The sequence below is a fragment of the Giraffa tippelskirchi genome, chromosome 10 (genome assembly GCF_054371585.1).
Source record: "Giraffa tippelskirchi isolate mGirTip1 chromosome 10, T2T-mGirTip1v1.2.pri, whole genome shotgun sequence".
Classification (NCBI taxonomy): domain Eukaryota; kingdom Metazoa; phylum Chordata; class Mammalia; order Artiodactyla; family Giraffidae; genus Giraffa; species Giraffa tippelskirchi.
In genome coordinates this window covers 149,942,886-149,961,899 of record NC_137284.1, presented here as the reverse complement: position 1 = coordinate 149,961,899, position 19,014 = coordinate 149,942,886, and the positions used below count along the sequence as shown (strand labels likewise).

General features: G+C 39.3%; 2 protein-coding genes across 9 annotated transcripts in view; one reads left to right on the top strand and one right to left on the bottom strand.

Annotated features, from left to right (window-relative positions):
- Positions 1-19,014, bottom strand: part of LOC145523729 (olfactory receptor 2A14-like) — a 350,514-nt gene that overhangs the window by 202,902 nt on the left and 128,598 nt on the right. The gene's annotated exons all lie outside the window — the stretch shown is intronic.
- The window catches only part of TCAF1 (TRPM8 channel associated factor 1), a 55,670-nt gene that overhangs the window by 9,598 nt on the left and 27,058 nt on the right, over positions 1-19,014 (top strand). For 2 of the 6 annotated variants that reach the window (XM_081534492.1, XM_081534496.1), the window contains exon 1: positions 12,474-12,589. The exons of 3 other annotated variants lie outside the window; for them this stretch is intronic. The gene's annotated coding sequence lies outside the window, so the exon portion shown is untranslated. Of the gene's footprint in view, positions 1-10,265; positions 10,466-12,473; positions 12,590-19,014 lie in introns of those variants that run through there. One more of the 6 variants, XM_081534494.1, reaches the window with a different exon arrangement.

Here is a 19,014-nt window from a genome sequence, read left to right as displayed (position 1 = left end):
CTAGAGTGTACACCTAGGTTATACTACTGGGTTATAAGATTTCTTTATATTCAACTTTATTAGTTGATTGATAAACTGTTTCCAAAGTGTTAGGCCAGCTTGTGCTCTCCAGCAACAGACAAGAGTTCCTCTGTTTACACATACTTGTCACAATTTGGCATTATCAAATTTTATTTTTAGCCAGTCTAGTAGGCATGAAATAGTGTTCTATTTTGATTTTAATCAGCATTTCTCTGATAACTAATGAAACTGACCATATTTTCATATAATGATGAGCTATTGTGCTTTCTCTCTGGGAAATTCTGCTTCCTGCCTTTTATTCATTTTCGTATAGGGTTGTTTGTCTTTTTCTTATTGTCTTGTTGGAATGCTTTCTGTATACAATCTGGATGCTAATCAATACATAGTTAACTGTATATGCTGCAAATATCTGCTTTTAGTTGGTGCTTAGGTTTTCTTTCTTTGTATGTCTTTCTATCTCTGCCAGTGAATTAAGTTTGAATTTTAATTTCAATTTTACTTTACTTTCCTCTAAAAACTTTTAAAGTTTTGAATTTGGTAATGTCGTAATCCACCTGGAAGTTTCTTGTTATACTATTTACTCCATATGAACAATTAACTGTCCCAGCACCAGTGATCTGTATGAATCATGTTTTTCATATATGCATGAGTTTCTTTTAAACTGCCTACTCTCTTTCTTTATCTATTTGTCTAACTCTACCAATACAAAATTGCTTTTAACTACAGTAGTTTTATAATAAATCTTTAAATCTGGTAGGAAATATTCTCCTACATCTTTCTTCTGGTTCAAGGAATTTTTTTAAAAATCAATTATTGGAGCTTTGACCTTCCATATAAATATTTAAACAAACTTGTCATGTTCTTCAAAACAGGAAACAAACAAGCAAGGAAACAAACTTGTTGGAATTTTTATTGATATTGCATTAATTCTATGTTATCAATATGAGGAGAAATGGCCTCGTCAAGGTGAAATTTTCCATCTATGAACTTGGTATATAATGCCATTATATATATATATGTATATAATGCCAAACTAGCTTACCACTAGTTTTTTTAGTGTTTTGTAATGTTTTGTAATATTTTTCATTGTTCCCTTTTGCTCACTTCTGTTAACTTTATTTATAAGTACATTATATTCTCACTGCTATTATAAATGTTTTGTTTTATAAAGATTATATTTTGTAGCTCATTGTTTGTTACTGGTGTATAGAAATCCAATTGCCTTTTATATATTGTTTATGTATCAAACATGATAACCTGCATTAATAATTCTAAATTTACCTATAGCATCAGATTTGCTACAAAGGCAGTCATATCTTCTGAAAATAATAACAATTTTGTTTCTTCTTTTCTAATCCTTATACTTTCAGTTTCTTTTTCCTGTCCTATTACATTGGCTAGGACCTCCAGTGTAATGTTAGATAAAAGTAGGGAGGGGCATCTTGTTTTATCCTTAAGATTATAAAGTAAAAGATGTCACTATATCAGCTTTAAATATTGCATTCAAGATGGTTATTTTGTAAATGCTTTGTCCAATGATAAGAAAGTTAAATTCTTCTTTTGGTAAGCACTTTTATTGTGAGTAAATGTTTTGTTGAATGCTTCTGCTATGGCTATTGATTTTCTCATATGACTTTTTCTTTAAGTATGTTATTTTAGTGAGGTTCAGTATTCAATTTTTAATATTAAATCAACTTTACATTCCTGGAATAAACTATGATAAATATGTGATAACTTTTATATATAGATATAATGATAAACATTAGATATTTGCATCTATATGTGTGAATTGAGATTAGCCTGTAAATACTCTTAATGGTACTAACCTTACCTGTTGTCAATATCTTTTCATAAAATAAGATGAGTAGTATTCTCACTGTTGCTGTTCTCTGGGAGAATTTGTGCAAGATTGGAATTATCTGGTCAAATATTACTTCAAATCACCAGCAAAACACTCAAGGTTTGGAATTTAGTTTGTCAGAGGACATTAAACTTGTTTGTCCAATTACTTGAAGGATTATAAGACTATTTAGGTTTTCTTATGGAGTCAGTTTTCATGAATTGTATTTTCTAAAATATTTAACCAAAATTAATGCAACAGATTTGTTCACATTTTCTCTCATTATCTCTTTAAATATTTTCTATTTTTATGACTGCCTTTTCATTACTAATGTTTATATATTTCCTTTCTCTTTTTGGTTTGATTAATTTTGCCAGAACTTGGAATACTTTGTTCACATACACATACATACACATACATCTGTTCACATACATATACAAAATAAACCCTTATATGTTCTTTCATTATTATTTATTTTATTACTTCTTCCTGCTTTCTTTGAATTTCTCTATTTCTTTTCTGAGCTTTTAAAGTGTATGCTTAGCTCATTAATTTTGAGCTGTTGTTCTTACATAAGCTCTTCAGGCTATAAATTTGTGTCACTGCTCTTTAGCTAGATGTCACAAGATTTGATATGAATATTTTGCTATCATGCTTTAAATATTTATCATTTCCATTATGGTTTCTTGTTTGAGCCATGAAGTTTTTAAAATGTGTATTTTAATTTACAGTCTCTTCATAAAGAATATTTTATCATCTTCTAGTAAATGTTGTCTAGCTAATTTATAATTAAATCGGAGAATTATGATACCAATTCCTTCGGACTATTGAAGTTAGCTTTGCTGCTGCTGCTAAGTCGCTTCAGTCATGTCCGACTCTGTGCGACCCCATAGACAGCAGCCCACCAGGCTCCGCCATCCCTGGGATTCTTCAGGCAAGAACACTGGAGTGGGTTGCCATTTCCTTCTCCAATGCATGAAAGGGAAAAGTGAAAGTGAAGCCGCTCAGTCGTGTCCGACTCTTAGCGACCCCATGGACTACAGCCTACCAGGCTCCTCCGTCCATGGGATTTTCCAGGCAAGAGTACTGGAGTGGGGTGCCATTGCCTTCTCCCTAGCAAATTGTCAGTTTTATTTGCTTGAAAATAATGTGTGATCTCTAATTATATAATGTCCTACATATTCCTTTAGAACAAGTGTGTTAATTATGCAATCCATATGTGCCATACCTGCACCAATTTTTTATCTGCCTGAATTATCATTACAAAAATAGATACGTTAAAATCTTTCACTGTTATGGTGGATTTTAAAATTTCTCATTGTAGATCTGTTTATCAAAAGTTCTTGCACAGCACAGGAAACCATAAATAGAATGAAAAACAAACCCACAGAATGGGATAAAATATTTGCAAAACATGCTACCAGCAAGGGATTACTTTCCAAAATATACAAACAGCTCATTCAGCTTAATATAAAAAAACAATCTAATCAAAAAATGGACAGAAGACCTAGATAGATGTTTCCCCAAAGAAGACATACAGATGACCAACAGGCACATGAAACGAAGCTCAACATCACTAATTATTAGAGAAATGCAAATTAAAGATACAATGAGATACCACCTAACACCAGTCAGAATGGCCATAATCAAAAAGTCCACAAACAATAAATGATGGAGAAGGTGTGGGGAAAAGGGAACCCTCCTTCTACACTGTTGGTGAGAATGTAAATTGGTATAGCCACTATTGAGAACAGTATGGTGGTTCCTTAAAAAAGCTAAAAATAGAGCTACCATACTATCCAGCAATCACACTCCTGGGCATATATCCAGAGAAAACCAGGGCTTGAGAGGATACAGGCACCCCAGTGTTCATTGCAGTGCTTTTTACAATCAAGGAATAGAAGCAACCTAAATGTCCATTGACAGATGAATGTATAAAGATGTGATACACATGTACAATGGAATATTACTCAGCCATTAAAAAGAATGAAACCATGCCATTGGCAGCAACATGAATATCTGGAGATTATCATACTAAGTGAAGTAAGTCAGACAGAAATACTAATATCATATGATATCACTTATATGTGGAATCTAAAAAAAAAAAATGATACAAATGAACTTATTTACAAAACAGAAGTAGACTCACAGACTTAGAAAACAAACATGGTTACCAAAGGGGAAATGTAGAGAGGAGAGATAAATTGGGAGTTTGGGATTGACATATACACCCTACTATATTTAAAATAGATAACCTATAAGGATCTACTGTATAGTACAGGAAACTTTACTCAATATTTTGTAATAACCCAAATGGGAAAAGAATTTGGAAAATAATAGATATATGTATATGTATAACTGAATCACTTTGCTGTATACCTGAAACTAACATGCCATTGTACACCAACTATAGTCATATGTAAAGTAAAATTTAAACAAATAAGTAAAAACAAAAAAATAAAAACCATAATGAGATACCAATACATTAAAAAGTATATATATCATAAAAATATGTGTATTTTTTAAGCCTAGGTTTTTAAAATGTTTGACAATTTATAATTTAACATTGAATAATTTAATACAATTATATTTATTGTAATTAGTAATAGAATTAGGTTTATTTTTACCATCTTATTATTTTCTTTTAATTTTTTCTGGTTTATCTCTTTCATTTCTTTCCATTCTTTCTTTTATTCTCCTTTATTTCCCACTATTTTACTCCTCTCATTTTTAAGTTACATGTTCTAAAGTTCTAGGTCAATGTTTTAGTAGTAACTCTAATTGTATACCATACATAACTCATAACATTTATTGAAGTATAGTTGACAAATAAAACTTGCATATACTAAGGTTTTGGGAGGGCTTCCCAAGTGGCACTAGTGGTAAAGAAACTGCCTGCCAATGCAGGAGACACAGGAGACATTGGTTTGATTCGTGGGTTAGGAAGATCTTCTGGAGGAGGGCACTGCAACCCACTCCAGTATTCTAGCCTGGAAAATCCCATGGACAGAGAAGTCTGGAGGGTTACAGTCCATGCGGTCGCAAAGAATCAGACACAACTGAAGCGAATTAGCACACACTCATACACACACATATTAAGGTGTACAATGTGATGTTTAGATATGAGTATACACTGTGAAATGATTGCAACAATCAAGCTAATTAACATATTGACCACCTTGTATAGTTTACCCTTTTCTTTTCGTGAAAGCAATTAAGGTCTACTATCTTAGCAAATTTCAAGTATGTAATACAACATTGTTAACTAATAGTCATTGTGCTATACATTTGACCTCCAGAACTTACTCAACCTGAATATCTGAAATTTTGCAATCTTTAATCAATATTTCCTCATTTCCAACCTCTCCCCAGCTCCTAGTAACCACCATGCTACTCTCTGCTTCTGTAAGTTCAACTGTTTTATATTCTACATATAAATGAAGTTGGTACAGTATTTGTCTTTCTGTGTCTGCATTATTTCAAAATTTAGCATAATGCCTTCAAGGTTCATCCATGTTGTCATAGATAGCAAGATTTCCTTTTTTAAAACAGCTAAATAAATTCCATTGTGTATATATACCACAGTTTCTTTATTCATTAATCCATTTGATAGACACTTATCAGATGGATTAATGAATAAAGTTGTTCCCATATCTTGGCTACTGTGAATAATGCTGCAATGAATGTGGCAGTGCAGATATTATATCCAGATACTGGTTTTATTTTCCTTTGACTATATACCCAGAACTAGGCTTTTTATATAATATGGTAGTTCTATTTTTAATTTTTTGACAAGTCTCTATACTATTTTCCATAATTACTGAACCAATTACATTCACATCGACCATGCACAAGGCTTCCCTTTTCTCCTCATCCACACCAACCCTTGTTATCTCTTTTCTTTTTGATAGTAGTGCTTCTAACAGGTGTGAAGTAATATCTTGTGGTTTAGATTTATACCTCCATGATGATTAGTGGATTTGAGTACTTTTCTATATATCTGTTGGCCATTTGTATATCTTCTTTTGAGAAATGTCTATTCAGGTCCTTCATTTATTTTTAATGGGATGACTTGTTTTCCTGCCATTGAACTGTTTGAATTCCTTATGTATTTTGGATATTATTAACTCCTTGTTGGATATATGGTTTGTAAATATTTTCTCCTATTCTGTTGGTTGTCCCTTTACACTGTTGTTTCCTACCTTGTACAGACACTTTTTAGTTTGACATAGTCCCACTTGTTTATTTTTGCTTTTATTGCCTGTGCTTTTGGGGTCATATCCAAAAATTTATTGCCCAGCCCAATGTTAAGCTTTTTCCTATGTTTTCTTCCAGTAACTTTACAGTTTGGGATCTTATGTTTGAGTCTGTAATGCATTTTGAATTGCTTTTGGTATTTGGTATGAGGGAAGCATTCAACTTCATTTTTCTGCACATGGATATCCAATTATTCCAACACCATTTATTGAAGAGACTATCTTTTCCACATAGTGTGTGCTTTGCACATTTGTTGAAAGTCAGTTGAATGTATGATTACAAGATACATAATCAACTTACAAAAATCGGTTCTGTTTCTCTGCACTAACAGCAATTTAGCAATTTCCTGAAAGGGAAATTTTAAAAAGAATCCCATTTATAATAGCATCAAATCAGTAAATATTTGAGAACCACTTTAACCAAAGGCAACTAGGTGGCACAGTGGTAAAGAATCTGCCTGCAAATGCAGGAGATGCAGGAGACACAAGTTCAATCCCTGGGTGGGGAAGATCCCTTGGAGTAGGAAATGACAACCCACTTTAGTACTCTTGCTTGGAAAATTCCATGGATAGAGGAGCCTGGTGGGCTACAGTCCATGGGGTCTCACAGAGTCAGACATGATTGAGCACCCACCCAACAACAACAATTTAACCAAGAAGGTAAAAAATCTGTACACTGAAAACTATAAAATGCTAATGAAAGTAATTAAAGACACAAATAAAAAGATATTCTGTTTATGGATTGGAAGAATTAATAATGCTGAATTGTCTCTGATTGCAAATTTATATATAGAAAAGCTTAATAAATGAATTTAGTCATCTGCATATCTATAGACATATCTATACATATTTAGACATAGCTATAGACAAAAATAATTTAACTTCTTTCCATTTTGGATGACATATGTTTTTCTTACCTTGTTGATATGGCTAGAACTTTGAGTGCTATATTGGGGAAAAAATGAGAGAGGGACCCCTTATCTTGTCCCTGATCCTGGAAGAGAAACTTTCAATCTTTTACTCTTGAGGATGATAACTATAGGCTTGTTATATATGGCCTTTATTATGTCGATGTATATTCCTTCTATATCCATCCAGTTTGTTCACAATTTTTGTCAAGTAGGGTTGTCGCCCTCTGCCTGGGTAACAAAGTCAAATGCTCTTTCTCCATCTGCTGAGATGATTTTATACTTCATTTTGTTACTGAAATGAAGTTGATTTCCAGATGTTGAAACATCTTTGCATCACTGTAGTAAATCCCAACTTTTTATGGTGTATGATTTTTTTAATGTACTGTTAGATTCACTATGGTAATGTTTTATTGGGGATTTTTGCATCTATACTCATCAAGGATGTTGGCCTATAATATTCCTTTCTTGTAGTCTTGTCTGACTTTGGTATCAGGGTATGTGTAAGGCTCAATGCAATAACTTCCAAACAGTTTATCTTGCAGTTGTGCTATTGTCATCATATATTTTTATGCTTTTATATCCCATAAAATGCTTTTGTTTATTTAAATAGTCAATATTGACCTATATTTGCCCATGTATTTCCTCTTTCCAGGATTCTTGATTCCTTCCTATTGTTATGTACTCCCATCTGGGGTCATTTTTCTTAATCTTGAAGAACTGCTTTCTATATTGTATTGCTGGCAAATTCTCTCAGCTTTTGTTTATCTAAAATTATCTTTATTTTGCCTACACTTTTTGAAGGATATTTTTGCTATGTGTAGAGTTTTAGGTTGGCAGATTACCTTCTTCTTTTTTTTTTTTTTAAGCAATACCACTGTGTTCTGGTTTCTATCATTTCATTTGAAAAGCCATATGCATTATTGTTGCTCTAAATGGAAAACATCCTTTATTTCTCACTAACTTCCAGATTTCCTAAGATTGGTTTTTAGCAATTTTGATTATAATCTGCCTAGGTGTAGTTTTCTTTTTATTTATTCTGTTTATGGAATGAGGAGGGTTTCTTCAATCTGAGTTTTGATGTTTTTCAGCTCTTTGGGGAACTTTCTGTCATTAATTATCAGTATATTGCTTCTGTTCCATTCTTTCTCCTTTTCTTCTGGGAGCCTAATTACACATCATCACTTTTTACTTTGTCTCATAGTTCTTATTATATTCTTTCTATATCTTTTCATCTCCTTAATCATCATCCTTTCTTTCTGTGTGTTGTTTTTGAATAGTTTCTACTGATTCCTGTTTCAGTTCACTAATTCTTTGGTCACATGTATTTAATATGCTATTACAGCTAACTATTGAATTCCTGATTTCAACGATTATTTTTATTTTTAAAATTTCTATTTTAACATTTTATGAGTTTTAATTCTATACTGGAATTCTCCAGCCTGTTTCTCTTATTTTTGAACACATTCCATTAATCACAGTTATTTTAAAGTCAGTTCCTAAGAACTAAATGTCTGAACCACTTGTAAGTCTATTTTTTGTTGTTTCTCTTGAGTTCTGCACAATTCATCCTTATTTTTAGCCTCCTTCTAAATTTTTTATTAGATACAGACATCATGAATGAAAAATCAGGAAGTTCTAGTTGATGTTGTTTTTTTCCAAAGAGGATTTTTTTTGAGGTGGGAGACAGATAAAGTAACAGAAGATTACTTTGATAGTATCAAAGGTTAGCTTTATGCTGTCTTAGAACTGATCCATTTCAGATTTTTCCTCTACCCAAGAGCATAGACCTTACTTCTTATGCATTGTTCTTATTCATGCTGCTGCTAAGTCGCTTCAGTCGTGTCCGACTCTGTGCGACCTCATAGACGGCAGCCCACCAGGCTCTCCCATCCCTGGGATTCTCCAGGCACGGACACTGGATATGCCATGGTTTTTCTCAGGTCTCAACTGAAAGCAGAGAGTGTTGGTTAAGAATCACTTACGTTGATGGGGCTTGACCTCCATATTTCCATAAGTCTAGAACTACTGAAATGACTGCTCAGGTGATTGGCATTTTAGCCACTATTTTCTGCAAGTTTTTTTGGTCTCTCCCTGTGCATGCATAGCTTAGAAATCAGTCAGTGACTTAAGGGAAATTTGTACATAGATTTTTAGATTCTCTCCTCTGAGGTTTCTTCTTGTCTGAAATTTCACCCTTTGAGTCCCAGTTCATTTAGTAATCTTGAACCAGTAAGACTGACACTTCCTGCTTGGCCTCAATTATCCTGCATTGTGAACTGGAAAATGCTCTAAAAGAAAAAGCCATAGCGGATGTACAGTTCATATCCTGTGTTTTCCTTGCTTCAGGATTGTAGCTTCTCAAGTTCTGTTTATATTGCTTGCTCTTCAAAGTCTTCCCTTGTTTCCTGTATTTGACCCAACTTTTATTGCTGTTTTTAATGGAAGGGTTGTTCCAAACAAGGAATTTTCTCAGAGATAGAACTGAAAGTCTCTCACCATTTTGTCTTACGTCTCAGATTATTTATCTAAGATTATTTTATTACTTCTTGAGATATATCCTTTAGAATTTCTTTTAAAGCAGACCTTTTGATGATAGATACTCAATGTTTGTTGGTCTGAAAACATATTTAAGACTCTTATAATAGAAGATAGTGACAGGGTGGCAGTAGGGGTGAGAAAGCAGGGAGGGTAGGTTTTGGGTAGCTGCCAGACTATTAAGGATGGTATGGTGCTACTTTGAACATTCTAGTACATGTCTTTTGGTGACATATGTATGCATTTCTGCTGGGTATATACGTTAAGAGTGGTTTTACTAAACCGTCTTATATTTTTACTTCCAAGTATTTTTTTAACGTTTAAAAAATACACAATTTCTAGAGGAAAAAAAACTACCTGTCAATCCTTCCCACTTCCTAAGGTAGCCAAATATAGCCTTATTTTTCCTGTTAGAAAAACAGAAACATACAAAAGTAGGATCATAAATGTTTCACTGAAAACAGCTGTATTTTATATAAAGATCTATCATTATTTATTAACCAACTCGCTGGCTGGTAAACAGTCTCATGGATTTCTTTTTTGACAAATTGCCCTGCCTCCCTGCCAGGGCTGGGGCAAGGGTCTCCATTCTGGATCTGCGGGGGCATCTTCACGCAGAAACTTCGCGCAGACACAAAGCGGGGCCTCTGCGGTTTGTGGGGGGGAAGTCGGCCAGGCTCCGCCCCCACCGTTGCGTCCGCCAATCAGCTACCGGGACGGCCTCCTTCTCCTTCCCCCATGCCCACCGCGGCCCACCGCGGCCCACCTTCACCCGCAGGTTCCACCACCGTGTCCCCCAGTTTTCAAATCCTGGACTGTGTGCCCCCTCTCCGTGTCACACCTCTGCAGAGGAGCCCCTTCCCGCCTCTGAAGTAGCGGGTGTGGTTATTGCTGGACAACGGGTGAGTCTTGTACAGATAAGGTTTCTGGCCACCGAGCACAGACGGAGGTCCTGCGGCTGGGCTGGGGCTGGGAGAGGGAAGCGGCCGCGATCGCGGGGGGAGTGAGTCCAGCGGGACTGAGAAAGCGATCGGGTTTTCGGCCTGAGACCACTTGGGCCTAAAAAGGCAGACGTCTTTCAAAGAGGATTCCCTGAGGCTTCTCCATGTCTGTTTCTGGCTCTGCTTTTTTTTTTTTCTACCACTCTGTCTCATTTCTTTAGCGCTATATTTCTCTTCCAGGAAGGTAACCATCAAGGGTCTAATGCATTCTTGCCCTTTCCAAACATTTTTCATAATAAAATCTTTCAAAACGACAGATAAGTACAGAAAATAACACAACAGATTTAACTGATCACCTTTCCTTCAGCTCCCTCTTCCCCTCTCAACGTCACTCCCTCGCTCCCTCTGTGAATCTCTTTTTAAGAAACAATCTGACCTTTAAAACTTGTTTCTCCACTAGCTCTCACACCGCCATCCTCAGAGGTAAGTTAGGTGGTATCCCTCCCATGTATAATTTTGTCCTATTATTTATTTGTATGTAAGCAATATATGCATTCTTGTTTTGAATTTTAAATTTTTCATGAAACTCGGTGTTTTGGGGTTTTATCTTGGTGCTACTAATCTTAGTATTTCAGACCCAAAAGGGTCTTAGCAAACAAGTCAGCCATCCTCCCTGTTTAGCTGAGAACCCTGGCCCCTGGGGAAGATAAAAAAAGACTTTCTTGGCATCACTCCTTCACTGAGCAGGATCCTGAATTTTGGATCCCTTGATTTCTGTCCCTGGTGTTACTTCTATGTAAATCCTGCCAGGGAGCTCACCTACACACATGATCCTATTGAATATTGTTCATACAATTCAATTTGGGAAAAGGGGGCTGAAGGGAGATGGGGAGAGAAAAAATGACTTGGATTTGGACCAAAATCTTGCTCAAGGTCAAAAGGTATGCATTTTCCTGAAACAGTGTATGCTGTTAAAGGTTAGGGTGACCGGAGGATTTATTTTATTTAACAAGCATTCATGGTCTCACTGTTTGCCAGACATTGACCTAAGAACTCTGTAGGTGTTCACTCACAGCTTTAAGCCTTGGCCTGTGACATAGGTACCAATTTTATCATCCCCATTTTATAGGCCATGACACTGAGGCAGAGAGAATTAAGTAACTTGTGCAAAGTCACCCAGCCTGTGAACTGTAGCACTAAGATGGATTCCAGATCATCTGGGGACGGTCTGAGTTCCTAACCACTGCATAGTAACACCTGAGCTTGGGGAAGTCACCACACAGAGTAGGAACTTGCAGTTCTGAGAAGGGAAAAGCAACTGTCAGCTGGTCATCAGAAAGGACTTCAAGAAAGGCAGAGGATTTGAAAAGTACACAGAATAAATTTCAGCCAATTTTGGTAGCTTGACATATAATATACCCTTATTTTTAATTTACAAAAGTAACACATAACCGTGCATATGATGCAGAAGTATGTAAAAGTTTCCCTTCAATATTCCTCAGATTAAACAATATTAGCAGGGAGAGATGAATCTGTCCTTTCACGCACCATAATAAAAATATACGCAAGACTGCTTTTTATTATAAAAACGAGAGCCTATTCAACAATTTCTACCGTTTTTATTTTTCCCTAGGCAATATGTCCAGTACATTCCTCCTACGAATTGGAGATCTAAGCTCTTCATAAGAATTGAATAATAATTCTGTAGACCGTATCCTATGGTTTGTTCAGCCTTTTCCTTTACTAATGAATAGTCAGAGAAGTATATGTCTTTATTAAAACGGCCACCCCCACGGTCCGGATGGGGGCCACTGCAATGCCAAGCCCACTGGGCCGGCGACACAAAGAAGTGCTGTCCCCCGCCTAGCGTCGCCCCTCGGGCTGGCGGCCCCGCCCAGGAGGAAGCGGCGGGGTGGGGAGGAGACTGGTCGGGAGCCCCTCCCTTCCTCCCTCTCGGGCTCCGCCCAGCTCGCTAGCCCGGAGCTGTTTGCGAGGACGCCCCTTCCCCGCAGAACCCAGGGCCCCCTCTGCGCACGCAGCCCTGCTTGCTCCAGCTGCCTCCGTGGAAGCTGCAGGGCCGACCTGGTGAGTGGCCCTCTCCTAACGTCCCGCAGGCCGGACCGGGGGCGAGTGGCCGTGAGCTGAGATCGGGTAGGGGGAGGCAGGCGCCGAAGGCCGAGGGGCGCGGGCCCGGCGGGGGACGAGGTTGCGGGTGCCAAAATAGGGGGCGGAACCCCTCGCTGTTGCGTCCGCCTTCCAGTGAGTGAGTGTTCTCGGTTCTCCGGTTCTGCGTCCCTCCTGCCGCATTGCTTCTCCTCCCCGGGTTCTGACATCTGATGTTTGTTTAATTGCTTTGTGTGGTCGAGTTACGCGCAGGCCTGGCCTTAGAGAAACAGCATCTCACCCGCAGCTTTATCGGCTGAGCCTGCCGTAGCCCCTGGGTGGTGGCAGGGTTTGCTCTGGAACACACTCGGAGCTGAGGATGGAACATCACTTCTGTCCTCCTGCCCTTTGATCTTTGCAAACACTGTCTCTGGGTCTGAGATCCCTCGCCCACTCGCATTGCCCCCTCCCCCCCGAGACTGGTTGGGATGTGTGTGTGTGTGTATGTGTGTGTCTAACAGGGGCGAGTGAACTGTGTCCCTCCAACCCACCCTGAGCTCCCTGCTAGCAGGCCTGGAGAATCCCATGCCAATGCACGCGAGCTTTTCTGCGGTCTCCCCTCCCCTCACCCCTCCGCCTCCTGCATCCCCCATCTCAGCCCCCTCTCCACTCCTCTGACGTCACCGCCGTGCTCTTTGCAGACTGGCTCCGGGCCTGGGGAAGAAAATCTGGCCGACCTAGAGCCTGGAAGGGGAAGGTGGGAGAGGGATCCCACACCAGGACTTAGCGCTGACAGCCGTGGCAGAGCTAAGGACTCCCTCTCCCACACTGTCCATGTGTTAGACACCCTGGAAAACAGGCTGATCAACAGTAAGAAGCGGCAGATAGATTTAAAAACAAAAAACTCAGCTCTCATTCCTGGGCCCATACTCCTCCATTACTCGATTTTCCTGGGAATTACCAAGTGAGAAAAGTGAGCAAATATGAGTGAGAGAAAGACAGAGAGCCCCCGGAGGGAACTTGGGGATTAAGAAGAGAGTGCATTAAGGTTGAACGGGAGGAACAGAAAAAGCAAAATCTTGAATGCCTACATTTATGGAGATGGGGAAGGAATTGATTATGGAAGGCCACAAGAGTGCCTTCAAAGATATTAGTAATGGTCTATCTTTTAGGCTAGGTGATTCGTATATGGAAGTTTAATTTTGTTTATTGTTTTATGATTATTTTAACATCCATATTCTTCCATGTGCATTAGTGTGTGTGTGTTCAGTGGTGTCAGACTCTTTTCGACCCTTCTAACAATAGTCCCATCACTTCATGGCAGATAGATGGGCAAACAGTGGAAACAGTGGTTGACTTTATTTTTCTGGGCTCCAAAATCACTGCAGATGGTGATTGCAGCAATGAAATTAAAAGACGCTTACTCCTTGGAAGGAAAGTTATGACCAACCTAGACAGCATATTAAAAAGCAGAGACATTACTTTGCCAACAATGGTCCGTCTAGTCAAGGCTATGGTTTTCCTAGTGGTCATGTATGGATGTGTGAGTTGGACTATAAAGAAAGCTGAGCACCAAAGAATTGATGCTTTTGAACGGTGGTGTTGGAGAAGACTCTTGAGAGTCCCTTGGACTGCAAGGAGATCCAGCCAGTCCATCCTAAAGGAGATCAGTCCTGGGTGTTCATTGGAAGGACTGATGTTGAAGCTGAAACTCCAATACTTTGGCCACATCATGCAAAGAGTTGACTCATTGGAAAAGACCCTGATGCTGGGAAAGATTGAGGGCAGGAGGAGAAGGGGACGACAGAGGATGAGATGGTTGGATGGCATCACCGACTCGATGGACATGGGTTTGGGTGGACTCAGGGAGTTGGTGATGGACAGGGAGGCCTGGCATGCTGTGGTTCATGGGGTCTCAAAGAGTCGGACACGACTGAGCGACTGAACTGAACTAAATTGAACAATAGCCCACCAGGCTTCTCTGTCCGTGGGGTTTTCAGGCAAGAATATTGGAGTGGGTTGCCATTCACTTCTCCAGCGGATCTTCCTGACCCAGGGATCAAACCCACGTCTCCTGCATCTCCTGCACTGGCAGGCAGATTCTTTACCACTAATGCCATCTGGGAAGCCCTCTATGTGCGTTACATATTCTTTTAAATGTATGGATTAAACCATTTTAAGTGAAAATCAAATCAATAGATTGAGCTGGTAATATCTAAAACAGAATGTAAAAGGTGTTGAACCCACCCTGATTATGGCTACTATCAGCAGAAGATGGTGGACACTGGAAAAGATACTAGACATACAAAGAAAAAGAAACAAGAGGTTGATGGTAAAAATGCACCAAGACCTGTAGAGTTGGTGTCTGTGATATGGATCATTTTTCAAGGCCAGAGTAGCTATATGCTGTAGAAGTGATCCCAGGTTTGCCCTTAATACCCTCATCCATCATTCAGTCATTTATCTGTGGAGTACCTGTTCAGTCCTGGGGGGAGTCCAAATATATAAAACATGTCCCCTGACCTCAGATACTTACTCTACTTTGGGGATTTGAATCAAGCTATAATGCAGGTATGGTACAGTATCCAAAGCAAGCCCTCTACCTTCTCTCTGTTACAGATACAGCTCTTAGAAGGAGACCCTGTGCAGGTACCATGGGGCCTCTTTGTGGTAGAGGCAAGGGACTTATAAAGCTCTATCCCCTAAGTTACAAATTGTGCCTGAGGTGCTTTCTGCTTTAGAAGTGCCTTGGGTTTCATTAGCTAGTGGGCCTAGAGAAAGCAAGATCCATAAGGAGAACCAAAGATGAAGAACTTAAGGGGAGAAATAAGGATTCCCCTAGGCTGTGTCCATCTGTGCTCATCAAGCTAGGAGGGCAAGCAGGGATTCAAATACAAGAAAGAAGCATTTGGTTCAAAAATCAAGTGTTGGGGTCACTGTTAGCTGGTTAAAGTGGGGATAGAATCAGCTGCAGGGTTCAAGGAACCTCCACAGAGGAGGAAATCAGATTTATTGGTGGAAAAATGCATAACTTTTTGGGAGATAAAGAAAGATGTTTTAGGATGAGTGAAATAGAATCAGTTGATGAATCTAATCATTTATATATTCAATTGTTTAATGAGTTTACTTGATTGAATTTATATTATCTGTGCTATTTTGGGGCTTTCCAGGTGGCACTAGTAGTAAAGAACCTCCCTGCCAATGCAGGAAACATAATAAGACTCAGGTTTGATCCCTGACTTTGAAGATCCCCTGGAGGAGGGCATGGCAACCCACTCCAGTATTCTTGCCGGGAGAACCCCATGGACGGAAAAGCCTGGTGGGCTGTGGTCCATAGAGTTGCAAAGAGTTGGACATGACTGAAGTGATTAGCATGCATGTACATTCTATTTTCAATTATAATAGTAATATATACAACAATTCAAAGGAGGTAAACACTTGCTTCTTGGAAGAAAAGCTATGATAAACCTAGACAGCATATTAAAAAAGCAGAGACATCACTTTGTTGACAAAGGTCCATATGTCAAAGCTATCGTTTTTCCAGTAATCATGGATGGATGTGAGAGTTGGACCATAAAGAAGGCTGAGTGGTAAAGAATTGATGCTTTCAAATTGTGGTGCTGGAGAGGACTCTTGATAGTCCCTTGCACAGCAAGGAGATCAAACCAGTCAATTCTAAAGGAAATCAATATTCATTGGAAAGACTGATGCTGAAGCTCCAATACTTTGGCCACCTGATGCAAAGAACTGACTCACTGGAAAAGACCCTAATGCTGGGAAAGATTGAAGGCAAAAGAAGGGGGCGGCAGAGGATGAAATGGTTAGATGGCATCACGGACTCAATGGACATGAGTCTGAACAAACTCCAGGAGATACAAAGCCGGTGCTCTAGGACAACCCAGAGGGATGGGGTAAGGAGGGATGTGGGAGGGGGGGTTCAGGATAGGGGGGACACATGTGCACCCGTGGCTGATCGGTTTTGATGTATGGCAAAAACCACCACAACATTGTAAAGTAATTATCCTCCAATTAAAATAAATAAGTTAATTAAAAAAAAAAATCTCCAGGAGATAGTGGAGGACAGAGGAGCCTGGTGTGCTACAGTCCATGGGGTCGCAAAGAGTCAAGCACAACCTAGTGACTGAACAACAACAGACTTGTATAAGGAGAAAGAATACTGTTCACCTCTTCCATTCCTATGCAGTCAGTGCTTGTTGAAATGTGGCCTCCATAGATTTTCAGGACCATATCCATAGATTTGCAGGACTGTGTTGTCAAAGCTATGGTTTTTCCAGTAGTCATGTATGGGTGTGAGAGTTGGACTATAAAGAAAGCTGAGTGCTGAAGAATTGATGCTTTTGAACTGTGGTGTTGGAGAAGACTCTTGAGCATCCCTTGGACTGCAAGGAGATCAAACCAGTCAATCCCAAAGAAAATCAACCCTGAATATTCACTGGAAGGACTGATGCTGGGGCTTAAGCTCCAATACTTTGGCCACCTGATGTGAAGATCCAGCTCATTGGAAAAGACACTGATGCTGGGAGAGATTGAGGGCAGGAGGAGAAGGGGGTGACAGAGGATAAGATAGTTGGATGGCATCATCAATTCAATAGACATGAGTTTGAGCAAACTCCATCATACAGTGAAGGACAGGGAAGCCTGGTGGGCTGCAGTCCATGGGGTCTCAAAGAGTCGGACATGACTGAGCAACTGTGCAACAACAATAAAATCCTAGTAACAGACTATGTGTTTCTGGTATTTAAGAACATGGACTGAAGTACTAGACTTCCTGGGTTTGAATGATAAATCGATCTCTTACCACCTTTGTGACTTAAGCAAGTAACAAATCCTCTGGACATCAAGGAGGCACCTTTTTGTTTTCTTTGTTGTTTGGTTTTGGCTATTTTAAAAATTGGAATAGTGATAGCACATACCTCAGTGGTTTATTGTCACAATTAAATAATGTATATAAAGCATTTATAATGATGCTTGGAGCCTGGTAAGCACTATACCGTTACTACTACTAAGATTACTAGTATTACTATTATTAGTATCTTTATCCATTCAAAATTGGGTTTGTGTCCTACATATTACAGTGATTTGAAATTTTCACTTCAGATGTATCTAGGACATTCTTCTAGGTAGATGAAAACTAGATTTAACTCTATTCTTTGTAATACAGATCATCATACTTTACTCGAACATTTCTCCCTCTCAAAACTTGTCTTGCCACATTCACAGCATTGCTGTCAGATCAGGGCTGACACCGTAGCCTCACAAACAGTGCAGGAAAGGGGAAAACTGACAGAGAAGGGGTATCCGGTGTTTCTACCCAAACCCCACTCCACTCAGGCCACCGCCCCTCTAGCCCAGGAACCAACTCAGCAGGAAATCACCCCTCTTCTGCCTTGTTCCCTACTTTTCAAATCTCCGAGCCACCTGTCCGCCCCTTTTGTCACTTCCCCACAGATATTTCTTCTCCCATGAACCAGCTCAGAGTACAGCTAGAGAGAGAAAATTATGAGTCCCCTGCTCTAGGTGAGTTTGGAGTATCAACACTACCGACAGTCTGGCAGCTCTTACAGAGTGTGTATGGGTGGTGGTGGTGGGGTCTCACGGTGGGTACCATGGCCTATCTGGGGGGTAGGGGGAAGTTGGATCAGCGATCCTGCACCCTCAGGGGTCAAAAATGCTTCTGGGAAACCTTCCTTGTCATCTATCTCCACGTCTAGGATTTTCATGTCTCTATCTCCATTTGAGGTTTTGTGTAGTGCTGAGCAACCTTGTACATATGTCTTTAATACTGCTGCTCTGATTTTTTAAGAAAGGTTACTAGGTTTGCTGGTCTGAGGAAGGGCACTCCTTTGAAACTGAGTTGCCCCTGTCAGATTGCTTTCAGATTCTCAAGCCTTTCACAGACAGTGCTAGTGTTTCCAAAGCCTATGGGACATTGGACATGAATTATCTTCATCTTCTCCTCCTCCTCTTCCTCTTTCTTCTTTACCCCCTACCCACTTATTTTCATATAAGCTTATGGAAAACATATGTGTTATTTCAATTTCCTGTGAGATTGAGCATATTTCCATAGATTAATTGGCTATTTAAGTTTCCTCTTCTATAACCAACTTCTCTTGGAAGGGGAGGATTTTGGTGGCTTGAAAGATGTGGGAGTGGAAACAGGAAGAAAGAGACTGGAAAGAGAATCTCAAGTTAAAGCAGGGCAGGCCCAGGAAGGCCAAGTATCTGGAAGCTGCTGGAGACACGCTGGAAAGTAAAGAACAACCAGCCCTGGAGGCCTATACCCCAGGAGGAAGCTCAGATTTTCCCCTGTGGGCAAAGATAAAGGTCTGGGTCTTCTTTGCTGGGAAATAATACAATCTGTGACTGTAGAAGAATAAAGGTGAGAA